The sequence below is a fragment of the Marmota marmota genome, unplaced genomic scaffold (assembly GCF_001458135.2).
Source record: "Marmota marmota marmota unplaced genomic scaffold, marMar, whole genome shotgun sequence".
Classification (NCBI taxonomy): domain Eukaryota; kingdom Metazoa; phylum Chordata; class Mammalia; order Rodentia; family Sciuridae; genus Marmota; species Marmota marmota.
This window is the reverse complement of record NW_026000019.1, coordinates 15690810-15701989: the sequence shown is the minus strand read 5'-3', so window position 1 is coordinate 15701989 and position 11180 is coordinate 15690810. Positions and strand designations below refer to the sequence as shown.

The window sequence follows — 11180 nt, the reverse complement described above, 5'->3', positions numbered from 1 at the left end:
ATAGATCCCAGGAGGTCAAGGACCTGGGAACCACACCATGTCCCGAATGAATGGCATTCCCCTTGCAAATCCAACTTCACTGTAATTATGATCAAAACCAAAACAGAGCTCCACTTCCCACATCTCTGTCACCATCCCTGATGGGTTAACGCTGTTTGTTGTTCCCCGGCAAAAGAGGAAACTGGGTGAGGATGGGGTGGGGGGCGGATTTCTCCCATCACAGCCGCAGACCCTTCCCTTCCATTTCTGGATGTTATGTTTTCCTTTCCACGATCTCTGGCACTCAAACACAGTCAGACACCAGCCTGAGTAGCCGCTGTGGAGGAAGCCCTTCTCTGGCTTAAGGTTCCCAATGAAGGGACACTGATTCATGTACACTTCCTGGGGGAGAGGAATGACCTTGGCTGGCGTTGTGGGTCCTGTCAGGAGAAGCAATCGAGTGTAAGCGGATCAGCACCTTCTTGGCCCTGGTTGGGGCGGCACCTGCTCAGTGGGAGGTTCCTTCTCTGCTTCTTCTTGGGGTACATTTCAGACCTAGTTTCACCTGGGGAGACCACCGTCTCCTAATTAGGTGAGGAGTTTAATTATGAGGTCCACTAGCAAGCCCATGTTCCAGGGACCTGCCTTCTAATCCAGTCCCCACCCCGCAGTCAGGTTGCCATTTTGGCCTCCAGCTGCCTGTTGTCCCCTCATCCCTCTGCAGTGTCACTCACAGGTCCCCACCAGACTGTTATTAGTTTCTGGAACATGACAAACTGCTTTCTCCCCCGGAGCCACTATGGCTGCTGTCTCCTGGGGATTCACTGATTTGATCCTCAGCCTCACAACTCTGTACGGCTGGTTCCTCATCTTTCAGCCCCAACTCAGGACCTCCTCAGGGCAGCCTCCCCAGACCTCCATCTAGGGTGGGCTCATCTCCACTGGCTTTCCCAGTGACAGCTCCCTTTGTGGTATCTTTATGGCACTGATCACAATAAATATATTTTTATTGACTTTTTGCTTTCTGGTGCTTTAGTGTGTAGGTTTCCCTCTACAACAAAAGCTACCGGCGTGCAAAGACTCTATCTTGCTCATTATTGTGTCTCCAGCACTTACCGTAACATCTTGCACAATGAATGTCTTCTGAATCAATCGATGAAGTTAATATTTTCTACAAAAGGTGCTTACCTTAGATTTTAAGCACGGGATAGCTTTGTAACTAATATTGGTGAGTAGTTCGGTAAGTAACATTCCTTCAAGAGCTCCTGTTCCTGTGTGCTCGCTACTAGTGGCTCTGGTCTACAGCGTGCTCACAGCACAGGGCTTCCCTTACCAGCCACGCAGAGGCTCACGCTGCCTAATCTACAACCTCCCCTCACATCACCCCTGAGATCTGGATCCTCCTGGCAGACTCTATTAGAATCCAGCCACCATTTAGTTACATCTTGCTGATTTATTTCATTCACATCTATCTTTTGGGGTGTCTCACTTCCCTCCTTTCTTCCCATTTCCTATCTACATTCAGTTTTGATTTTGTGACCGTTTCTCTCTCTCTCTCTCTCTCTCTCCCCCAAGGGAATCTATACCAAGTCCTCTCTACCCCTCCTCCAATCTAGAGATCATTTTTTTTCTTGGTACTTCTTTCAGGGCTTCACAGCACTTTGCACTTAAAAATTAATACCTGTATACCTTTACAGATTTTAAAAAGTCATGAAGACACTACATTTATATTTCATTAAAATAACCCTCACCTACAGTCGAGGTGGCCTCTCTGGAATCTCTATCCACAGCTGCAGGAAGCTTCTATGCCACCTCTCCAAGGCTGGGGGAAACTCCACAGCTGGAAAGTAGCACGGAGGTCAGAGGACTCCCTCTGGAGCCAGAAGTCTTGATGATCTTCTGCCTTAGATGTCCCAGATAGGACAAGGACAAAGAGCAAAGCAAATCACAGCAGATTTTATTCTCATGAGATTTTAAGTTTGGCACCACTAAACTTGACCTCCGTGGCTCCTAGGTAGTTCAAAATCCTTCTCAGGCTTTTCTGAAGCTAATGTGAGCTGTCCAGTTGACAGGTTTCACCCATCGTGACGCATGCACCCTTTACAGCCAGGCACGCAGAGTGACTTTTTTTTTTTTTAATGAATTTTTTAGTTGTAGACAGATGCAATACCTTTATTTATTTATTTTTATGTGGTGCTGAGGATAGAACCCAGGGTCTCACACGTGCCAGACAAATGCTCTACCACTGAGTGACAACCCCAGCCCACTTTTCAGTCAACAATGGACTCCATACACAATCGATGGCAGTCCCATGAGATTGTAATGGAGCTGAAACACTCTACGGCCTAGTGGCAACACAGCCACCCTAACATGGCAGCAGGACGCTCTACTCGTGTGACTGTGTGAGGCTGGTGTGAAAAAGTCCTCTGCGCTGCCAGCTGTACAAAATGTTATCACACACGATCCCACATACTACGTAATGATGCTTACAATGACAATAAATGACTCCGTTACTGGTTAATGTATTTACTACACTGTGTGTTTTTCAACATTATTCTAGAGTGTACTCTCTGTTCTTATAAAAAATTAACGGTAACCAGCCTGCCCTGTCCCACCAGCAGCAGCCTCATGAATCACATGTTGAGGTCACGTCGAATGATTGACCTACACCATCGAGGCTTATGAAACTATGTCCTGTGAGGGTCACATAATGACAAAATCGTTAGGGGTGAGTTTCTTAGTACATACCCCCTCGTTAAGAAACACATGCCTGTATATATGAATGAGCATGTGAGTATATATATATTAAGCTTATTTAAGGCAGAGATGTAAATGGCCATTGAAAATAGAAAATTAGACATTCAATGCAAATAGTGTTTCAAATTAGAACTTCTTTGTGGTGTTTTCTTGGCTCGTTCCTTCCTAAGAAGATTTGTCTAGGGACAGATATGCCCATAAAGACTCTCCTGGACATCAGGACATTCTTGTTCTTCTTATCCTCAACTACTGTGGATGGACCTGGGCAGCACAGAGGCTTTAAAGTGGGAGCTGGTTTGGAAAATTCTGACTTGATACATAAATGGGCATATAGGGCATATCTAGTGATGCCCAGGGAGTCTGGGAGGGTCTTAAACTGCTAGTTGAGTTCATGTCCTCCCTGGAGAAAGCACATGGCAAGACAAATATATTCTATTCTTTCCCTATTTTGCCTTAATTTTAATGTCTTAATCCTGGTATCTAATAAATTGAGCTTAGTTCTATTATATCCAATATTTACAAAGGCAATTTATTGTCTTATGTATTATTATATGAATAACATATGGAGATACCCATAAAGGGGTGTGTATGTGTGTGTGTGTGTATGCATACACACACACACATGAAAGATATATTGGGAAATTATCCTACATAAAATGCCTGTACCCAGGAAAATGTCCCTAACGTGACAATTTGGCCTGACGGAAATACTTCAAGTGTCCCATTTATTAAAATCCATTAAGTCTCCTGGTTATAAATCTTGTTAGGAAATACACTGTGGTGAAAGTTACAGGTTTATGGAAACAATTCTTAAAAGGAGAAAGTGTGGCTGATGATTTCCTTACGCAAAGCTGTTGCTAGAGGCAACCCGAGTCACTGATGGCACATGAAGTATTGGTCAGAAAGAGAAAAAATGGAAGGAGTCCTCAAGGAGGAAAAGACATGGACGTACATGCAAGGGAATGGTCTCGAGGCTCTGGTACATGATTTTCTCTTTCCTGGCCACCCTATCCTGTAGGGGAGAAGAGATTTCAGGAAGAGTAGAGCTGAGCCCCAGAGATTGAAAAGACAAATAAAATCTGTCCCTCTGATTCAAAAGGAAACTGGGTTTCTAGTAATAAACAGCTACATGCCAAATCAAGACAGGCTTCGTCCTTTCTCAACCACTCTGCTTCATGAAATTTCCAAGGAGGGACAATCTAACTACCCCTGGTGTTTAAAGTAGAACTTGGTGAGCTACATACTCGGGTCTTTCTCAGAGCAGTCCAGGCCTTTTTAACTGAAATCCCGCGGAAGAAAAGACTTCACAAGAAATATCATCCTCAAAAGAGGTAGAGAGGATTTCTCAGCACTCTGGCCCCATGAGTCCCCTTGGCTTTGGTGCATTTGATTTCATCTGTCCTTCACTGTGATATGGGGCTGGGGTAGGAGGGGCAGAGAGGGCACGAGGCTGCTCCTGGGCCTAGCACCACAGCTCAACTGGGATGAGGGCAAAGAAGTCCCTGTGCCTCTGGAAGCAGGGGAAAGCCCCCCATGGGGCCAAAAGCTTCCATATCTATGTGCCAGCAGAGTGGAGCCTCACCCAGATGATGAAGTGTTCATAACAAAGGAAGGAGGTAATTTTAATCAAGGGATGAGGATACGATGAGAATTAGATTACCATAATTTGTGAGAAATGTTCTATAAGAGCTTGTTTTTTTCTGATTAGGTGCATCATCAATAAATTAGAAGTTGATAGCATAAGGTTTCTATATAAAAGTGGCAATAATAAATATGTTTATTTTCAACTAAGGAAAATTTTCTAGAATATAAGTAGCTTTGCCTTGCAATGTTCCTGGCACATGGGAGATCTACTAAATATAAGCTGAATTAATGTCGACCATAGTTTTAACATCCTGGTCATCTGTTACACTGCCTCCTAGTGGTCGCATCCATAATTGTAAGCAAAGTAAATATATTGGGAAGGGGGCTTTGTGTTTGACTGTGGGTGTTTTACCAAGGAATGTATTAATAATGGATTGTATAAATGTGTTTATAGTTATTCTAGATGATTCAAGGAGAACCCATTTTGGAAGTCCTGTATTCTACACTTAGAATTTATCTTTGACTTTATACAACATTCTCTCAGATTTAGAACTCCAGGGTTTAAAATGTCCCTTGACTCTGAAGTTCCAAGAGAGCTAATGACTTAACAGTCAAAACTTTTCAAAAAGAAATAAGAAATTATTAAGAAAATATTCAGTCTCCAGAGTCAGCACAGATCCAGTGGGCTTTCAGAACCACCTTCCCATCGGCAACCATGGACTCTGTTTCTAACTAAGAGGAGAATGTAGGGGGCTGACACGGGCTTTCTATTTTTCACTTTAATGAATGCTATTTTCGTTTGCTTTAGAGAGCAGCCCCTAAGAAGACTAGTGACAAGATGAAGTTCACTGGTTTGCTTTTTCCCTGACAGGTTCAAAAGTGCCATGCAGGTGGCAAATTAGACTTGGCTTCCCATTAATTGGTAGGAAGAAACTTCCTCTCCTGCTGTTCATATTGTCATTGGCTCCTTCACACACATTGAGGTTCCGTGGAGTTATCATTATTATATTTATCATTGCTGCTGCTAGTGCCGTGGTGGTGGGAAGTGTATCTGAGAAAATGCTGAAGGTCTGATATCAGTTAGAAGACTCTCTAAATATGTGTCTTAAAATAGCTAGAAACTTGAGATAACTCTTGAGGTGGTGAAGAGCACATCAGTTGATAAAAATCTGGTTAGGGTAATTCTGGATCTGGATAAGAAATGTATGAAATTTTCTTTAAAGAATGTGAAAAAGTAATTCAAATAACAGTCACAATGATAATGATCCAGATGTGTTATCACATATCAAATTCTTACAGTGTAAAGGTGCCATGCATAGTTCTACATATACTCTGTCACTTAGTCCATAGGGTGACCCTAAGGGGTGATTATTCTTTGAGCCATGAACAGGAAAAGGATTGGCCCAGTTCCATACAGCTTATAATGGCAAAGCCATGATTCAACCTGCGTTTATCATTGGAAGACCTACAGCAAAGCATCCACCAGAGTGTAGATGGATCCTTCCTAGGCCATTTCAGTGAACAGAAACAAAGACTACCGTGGTGAGCCCAGACAGGGTTTAAACCTAAGGAGGACCACTAAGGGAAGAGGAGGAGAACATGTCTTTCTGAAGCCTGGTGGTCTTTCCAAGGGAGTCAGGGAAGAGTTTTTTTGACAGACCAACCCTAGATGTGACCATGCAAGTGAAACCGAAGGACATCCAGAGCCTTCAGTGCTGAGACGGGATTGTGATGGCCCTGTTGTAGCTAAACAATATTACCCCCAGTTCCCTTTTTGGTGCATCCCTGGTTAGGATGGACTACAAGAGAGATTATTCCTAGTGCGTTGGAGTGTCCCACAGGAGATGGCAGCCACTTTATAATGTACACATACCTTCTCTCAGCCATTCAATCAAACACAAGTCTGGGTGCCACCGCAAAGGGATTTTTCAGATGGAATTCAAGTCCCAAATTCGTTGATTTTGATTTCATCAAAAGTAAGATTTTCCTGGATGGACCTGATTTAATCAAGTGAAAGCCCTTCAAAGAGGGACTAAGCTCTCCTTGGACAATAACAATTCCAAGCAACAGAGAAGAAAGAAAAAAAAAACAGATAATATTTCTACAATCTGGAACCTCTACTGTCCCCTCATGGTTGAGGATCTGCTGCTGAGCCTCACCTCCACAGAGCAGCAGACAGAAGAACCTTTGTTCACCTTCCCTCTGGATCCTTCCTTCAAGGCTTTCTAAAAGTCACTTATATAAGGAGTTGTCTCTCCAGATTGGAGGGGCACTGGCTGGCACAGCATTCCAGGTGAAAATGGATTCGGGAAAAATTAACATGTCCGACTGGAAGGCAGAAGGAGTTCTTGTATTAATCCACTTGGGCTGCCCAGAAAACACCGCAGATTGGGGGTGTAAACAATGGAAACTGATATTCTCACAGTTCTGGAGGTTGGAGTTCAAGGCTGAGGTGCCTGCATGATTGGCTTCTGGTGGGGCCCCTCTTTTGGCTTGCACATAGCTGCCTCCTTGGGTCTTCATATGGCTTTTGTCTGTGTGTGAGCGGAGACAGAAAGCTCAGGTGTCTCATTCTTCCTGTAAGGACACCAGACCTATTGGATGAGGTCCCATGTTATGACCTCATTTAACTTTAATTGCCTTGTTAAAGGCCCTGTGTCCAGATAAGGTCATGTTGGAGGTCAGAGCATCACCCTCTGGATTTGGGGGTACATAATTCAATCTCTAACACATTTGTTAAGTAAGAAAAAAAAAAGAAGAAGAAAAATGTAACCAAAATTAGCCTGCCTGCAGAATGCACCATTTCTGCAGAGGGCTGGTGAGTTCTATCTGATATGTCCTTGCTATCAAGTAATATCCTGCTGTCCAGGTCACCACCGAACACCTCGGAGCGTTCCCCCAGCCTTCCTCCTGCCCTCTGCTTCTCACCACACGTGTGGAAGTCTTTGTGGGTCTTCACCAGAGGACTGTCCATCCTGGTCCTTGCACTGTTTATAAAGAAGAGTTTGTTGATAGATTTTACTGAAGAATCGTAAGACTCCTGTGCTTCTACTGTGTTCCCCTAGAGAACACCCACACTTAGAATCAATCCTTTATTCCTCTGCTGTCCCAAGAACTTCCATCCCTAACCTCAGGCTAGGATTATTTAATATAATATCAACTTGTCCCATTTTACCAGCTCAACCCGATATCTCAGACATCACAGAGTGAGTGACCTCCCTTGAAAGAATTCAAATGAAACCTATTTTTCTCCAAAATGATGCTTCCCAGGGAAGGTGGACTGATTCAGAAGAGCACAGAGGGGAGCAAGAGTCAAGCGTAGAGTCACCAAAAACAAGCAGGTATTATTTCCCAAAGACCAGGCTGGTTTTGTCAAGAAAGGAGAAATGCAGCAAATTGTGTGTCACTGTCGCCACCGCTCTTAGTCAGCAAAGAGGGTCAGAAGCCATCTTGACACCCTGTTGGGACAGTTGGGCTCACGGAACACGGGGCAGCTCCCCTGAAGGAACCCCCTCGGCTGCTCATAAACATGGCTCATTTCACACACCATCAAATTAATAATGGGAGGTGGCTTTGCCATAGCACAGGGGCCTCCCATCCATCAGCTGGCTGTGGGGACACAAGCCTTGTGCCCTTCCCTCGTCTCATTACACAAGCGCCTCTGTCTGGGACTCACTGGGAATGGTCCCCTCTGGGACTCTTCTATGTGGTGCCTGAAAAATGTCCAGTTTGGGGAGGTGACACCGTGAACGGAGAGTTCAGGGTGACGCCTGCCAACATTTGTGTTTAGTGAGGAAGATGACACCTAAGTGCCACCGTTCCCTTTGTGAGTCAGGAGAGGACAGCACTAGCACCATGCTACTGGTGACCTTTGGCAAGAATCATTGCCTCTCAGGAATCCAGCTTCCTTCTTTGTGTGGTGGTGGCATTTAACCAGATGCCTTTGAGGCTCGTTCTGGCTCATTGGTGACCACCATCCCAGTGGTGACTTGACGTGTGTGTCAAGGTCAATTCCTAGCAAGGCCCTCTAACTCTTTTGTATGTTCAATCTTATTTATTCCTCACAACAAATCCATGGAAGTACCATCATCATCATCAACCTTGTTTTTCCAAGGGAAAAATAAAACTGAGGCACAATGAAATTAAATAGCTTGCCCCAAGTCTCATGCATGTAAGAGGCAGCGCTAGGACTTCACGTTGCCAACTTGCTTCCGGCGCCTACACCCAGCCACTGTGCTATACCACCCACTAACAGTGTATTTCAATGGTGTGTTCTATAAAAACAAAAACAAGCAAAAAAAAAAAAAAAAACAACCCTTGAGACTTCCAGCACCATGGCCAGTATTCAACTGTGGCTTTGTAAAATGTTGGTGGCAGATTCATCATCAGCCATTTATGTCCCTGTTCATGTTTCTTACGACCCACATGGAACCATTGGCCCAGAGTTAGCCCAAAGGCAGGGAGGGAAAGGGCAGAGCTAATGGCTTCCCCAGGATCGAACCCTTGCCCTTGGCATTACATGTGGGCATTTTCATCTCTTGAAAATGCTTCACTTCCCAAGTTCTGGGCAGGTATTTACTCGGGCGGTGTCTAGATGGCCAGCTGTAACTTCACCAGCACCGTCCAGCCTTTGCCTACGCCTGGGCGAGTGGCATCTCGCACATCACCTTGGGGGCTTGAAGGGGAAACCCAAATTGGCAAGGTAGCCCTCCACTCAGCACAAGAGGCAGCTCAGGTTTCTACTGCGCTCAGCACATCCCCCCACCGCACAGTCTTCCTCCCTCTCGGCCAACCCCACCCCAGCCTTCCAGAACAGCCCTGGGGCAGCCTTCTCCTCGGAACCATGCAGTCTTGTGAGAGTTCAGTGGCCTCGTGGAACGTGGTCCTGCTGCTTTGTGAGTCTCGTGTACAGTGGGGTCCCTTTTGTACCAACAGATAACCTTGAAGAAAATGAAGAATACCTCTCTGGACCCTTGACCTTCAGGTCAGTGACAGACTGAGCTTGTGGTTCTGTGACCAGGCATGTCACTTGCTCAATTGGGTTGAAAGGAGGAACTGCATGAGGGACCCTCTTCTGAAGGAGAGCCCTTAGCATCCCGGTCTCCTTGTAGAAATGAGGCCTCCTAACCATGATTCGTGTGTGGGTCCTTCTGGGCTTAAGCAAATGTCCACTGACATTTCTCCAGACTGTGAACACCATCGAAAATCTTCACAAGGCTGGGAAGGTCACCACAAGCTACCACTGACACCATCAATACCTCAATCCCTTCGGTTTGTATAAAACCAGGGAGAAAATTGAAATCCCATGGTCATCATGCCCAAGGAGGGCAAGTCAACTCCCAAACAAGACCAGCGGAGGGGAGGGAAGCCAGCCTAGGAAAGCAGGAAGGCCACGAAAGGTGGCCCATGGGAAACGTCCTGTTCTGAGTGTGTTTCTGTGAAAACATGTGCTGATGTCCGCTGGAGACACCACAGACCGTATCTCATCAGTGCACAATTTAGGAAGCCAGGACTGTCCTTATGTTGCCCACACGTAATTTGGCATTCCAGGCAGCTTGGAAAAGATGAATTTGATTGATATCTTATTTTGAAGAAACTGCCTCTGAGTGGTTCAGCTCTCAGCTCTTTCCATGGAGAGTTTCACGGTGCTTTTCAAAGGGGACTTCTGGGCTGCAGGGGTGCTGAGCATCTTCCGTTCATAAGGCTGGTTTGGCAGGTGGTGGCACATCTGAGCTGCTCGGCCGAGGAAGAGGGCTAGACTCTCCTAGAGGGCCGGTGCCCAGGCCAGAGCAGGGCGGAAACAGAGCATGCATGGGTCCCCTCGGAGTCGGTGTGAGGGAGCGGGACAAGAGCACGGGCAGTTCCCAGCCAGGGGCCGTCGCGAGCCAAGGCATCTGCAAACCACATTTGGTTTTTGGCCACGAGGGAAAGGGCTTGGCGTGCTCTTGTCTTCCCTCCCTGCTCTCATCTCCTGGCCAGGGGAAGGTGTGGCCCTTGATGTCTTTCCCGGGCATGGCTGGCTGTTTTTCTTTGTACCTTTTATTCATTGGCCGCCAGAACTCTCGAGTGAGGAAATGAGCCTTTAGGAACAACAACAAAAAAATCTCCTTTGTACGTGGCATTTATGGACATCCAAAGGGTCTTTCCAGACAGAGTTGGCTGGTGCTGGAGAGAGTGGCATCTCTGGGTCATAAAGCATGTGTGTCCTGCCCACGGCACTATCCACGTGCTGCCCCACGTGTTCCTGTCTGAACTTCCATCTCTACTGCGTTCCAGATCTTTCTGCCGATTCACCGTCTTGTGCGGGGTCCTTTCATGGGGCTAGGACATACGCTGGTCTCAGCACCTTCTCAGATGACTTTATTTCTTTTTGTTGGCTGTTTCCAAATACTACTATTTTTTTCTACAAAGCAAAAATAAAATAAAATAAAAAAGTAGAACAAAAGTAAATAGATACCAACTATTGATTCATGTTTTTGACCATATGGAAAATTTTGAACTTGACTGGATATTAAATCAAGTCCTACTGCACCAGTTTAACAAACTTTTGTTTTTTAAAAAAATGCAATGATTTCTCTACGGAGCCAAGACAGTCTCTTGGCCAAGTGCCAGGAAGAGAAGCATCATGTCCAAGTGACCCAGCTGTACTCAGAGACCTCTGCTCCTTTCTGTGAATCTTGTCATATCACCCAAACCATTTCACCCCCACCCCAGGACATTTCTGTGATCTGTTTTATCAAGAGAAAATATGCACATGAATTATCTTCCTACGTCTAAACTGGAATCATTTCTCAGAAATTTGGGAAAATAAATAAAGATTTTTTGGGGGGTGGGGGGTGTGGGAATGAGGGTCAGATATG

General features: G+C 45.5%; 1 long non-coding RNA gene across 1 annotated transcript in view; it reads right to left on the bottom strand.

The window, feature by feature from the left end:
• Window positions 1-1972: 1972 nt before the first annotated feature.
• Window positions 1973-11180, bottom strand: part of LOC125618653 — an 82261-nt gene continuing 73053 nt past the window's right edge. The window contains exon 5 of the long non-coding RNA XR_007349993.1: window positions 1973-10723. This is a non-coding gene — a long non-coding RNA (uncharacterized LOC125618653). The remainder of the gene's footprint in view (window positions 10724-11180) is intronic.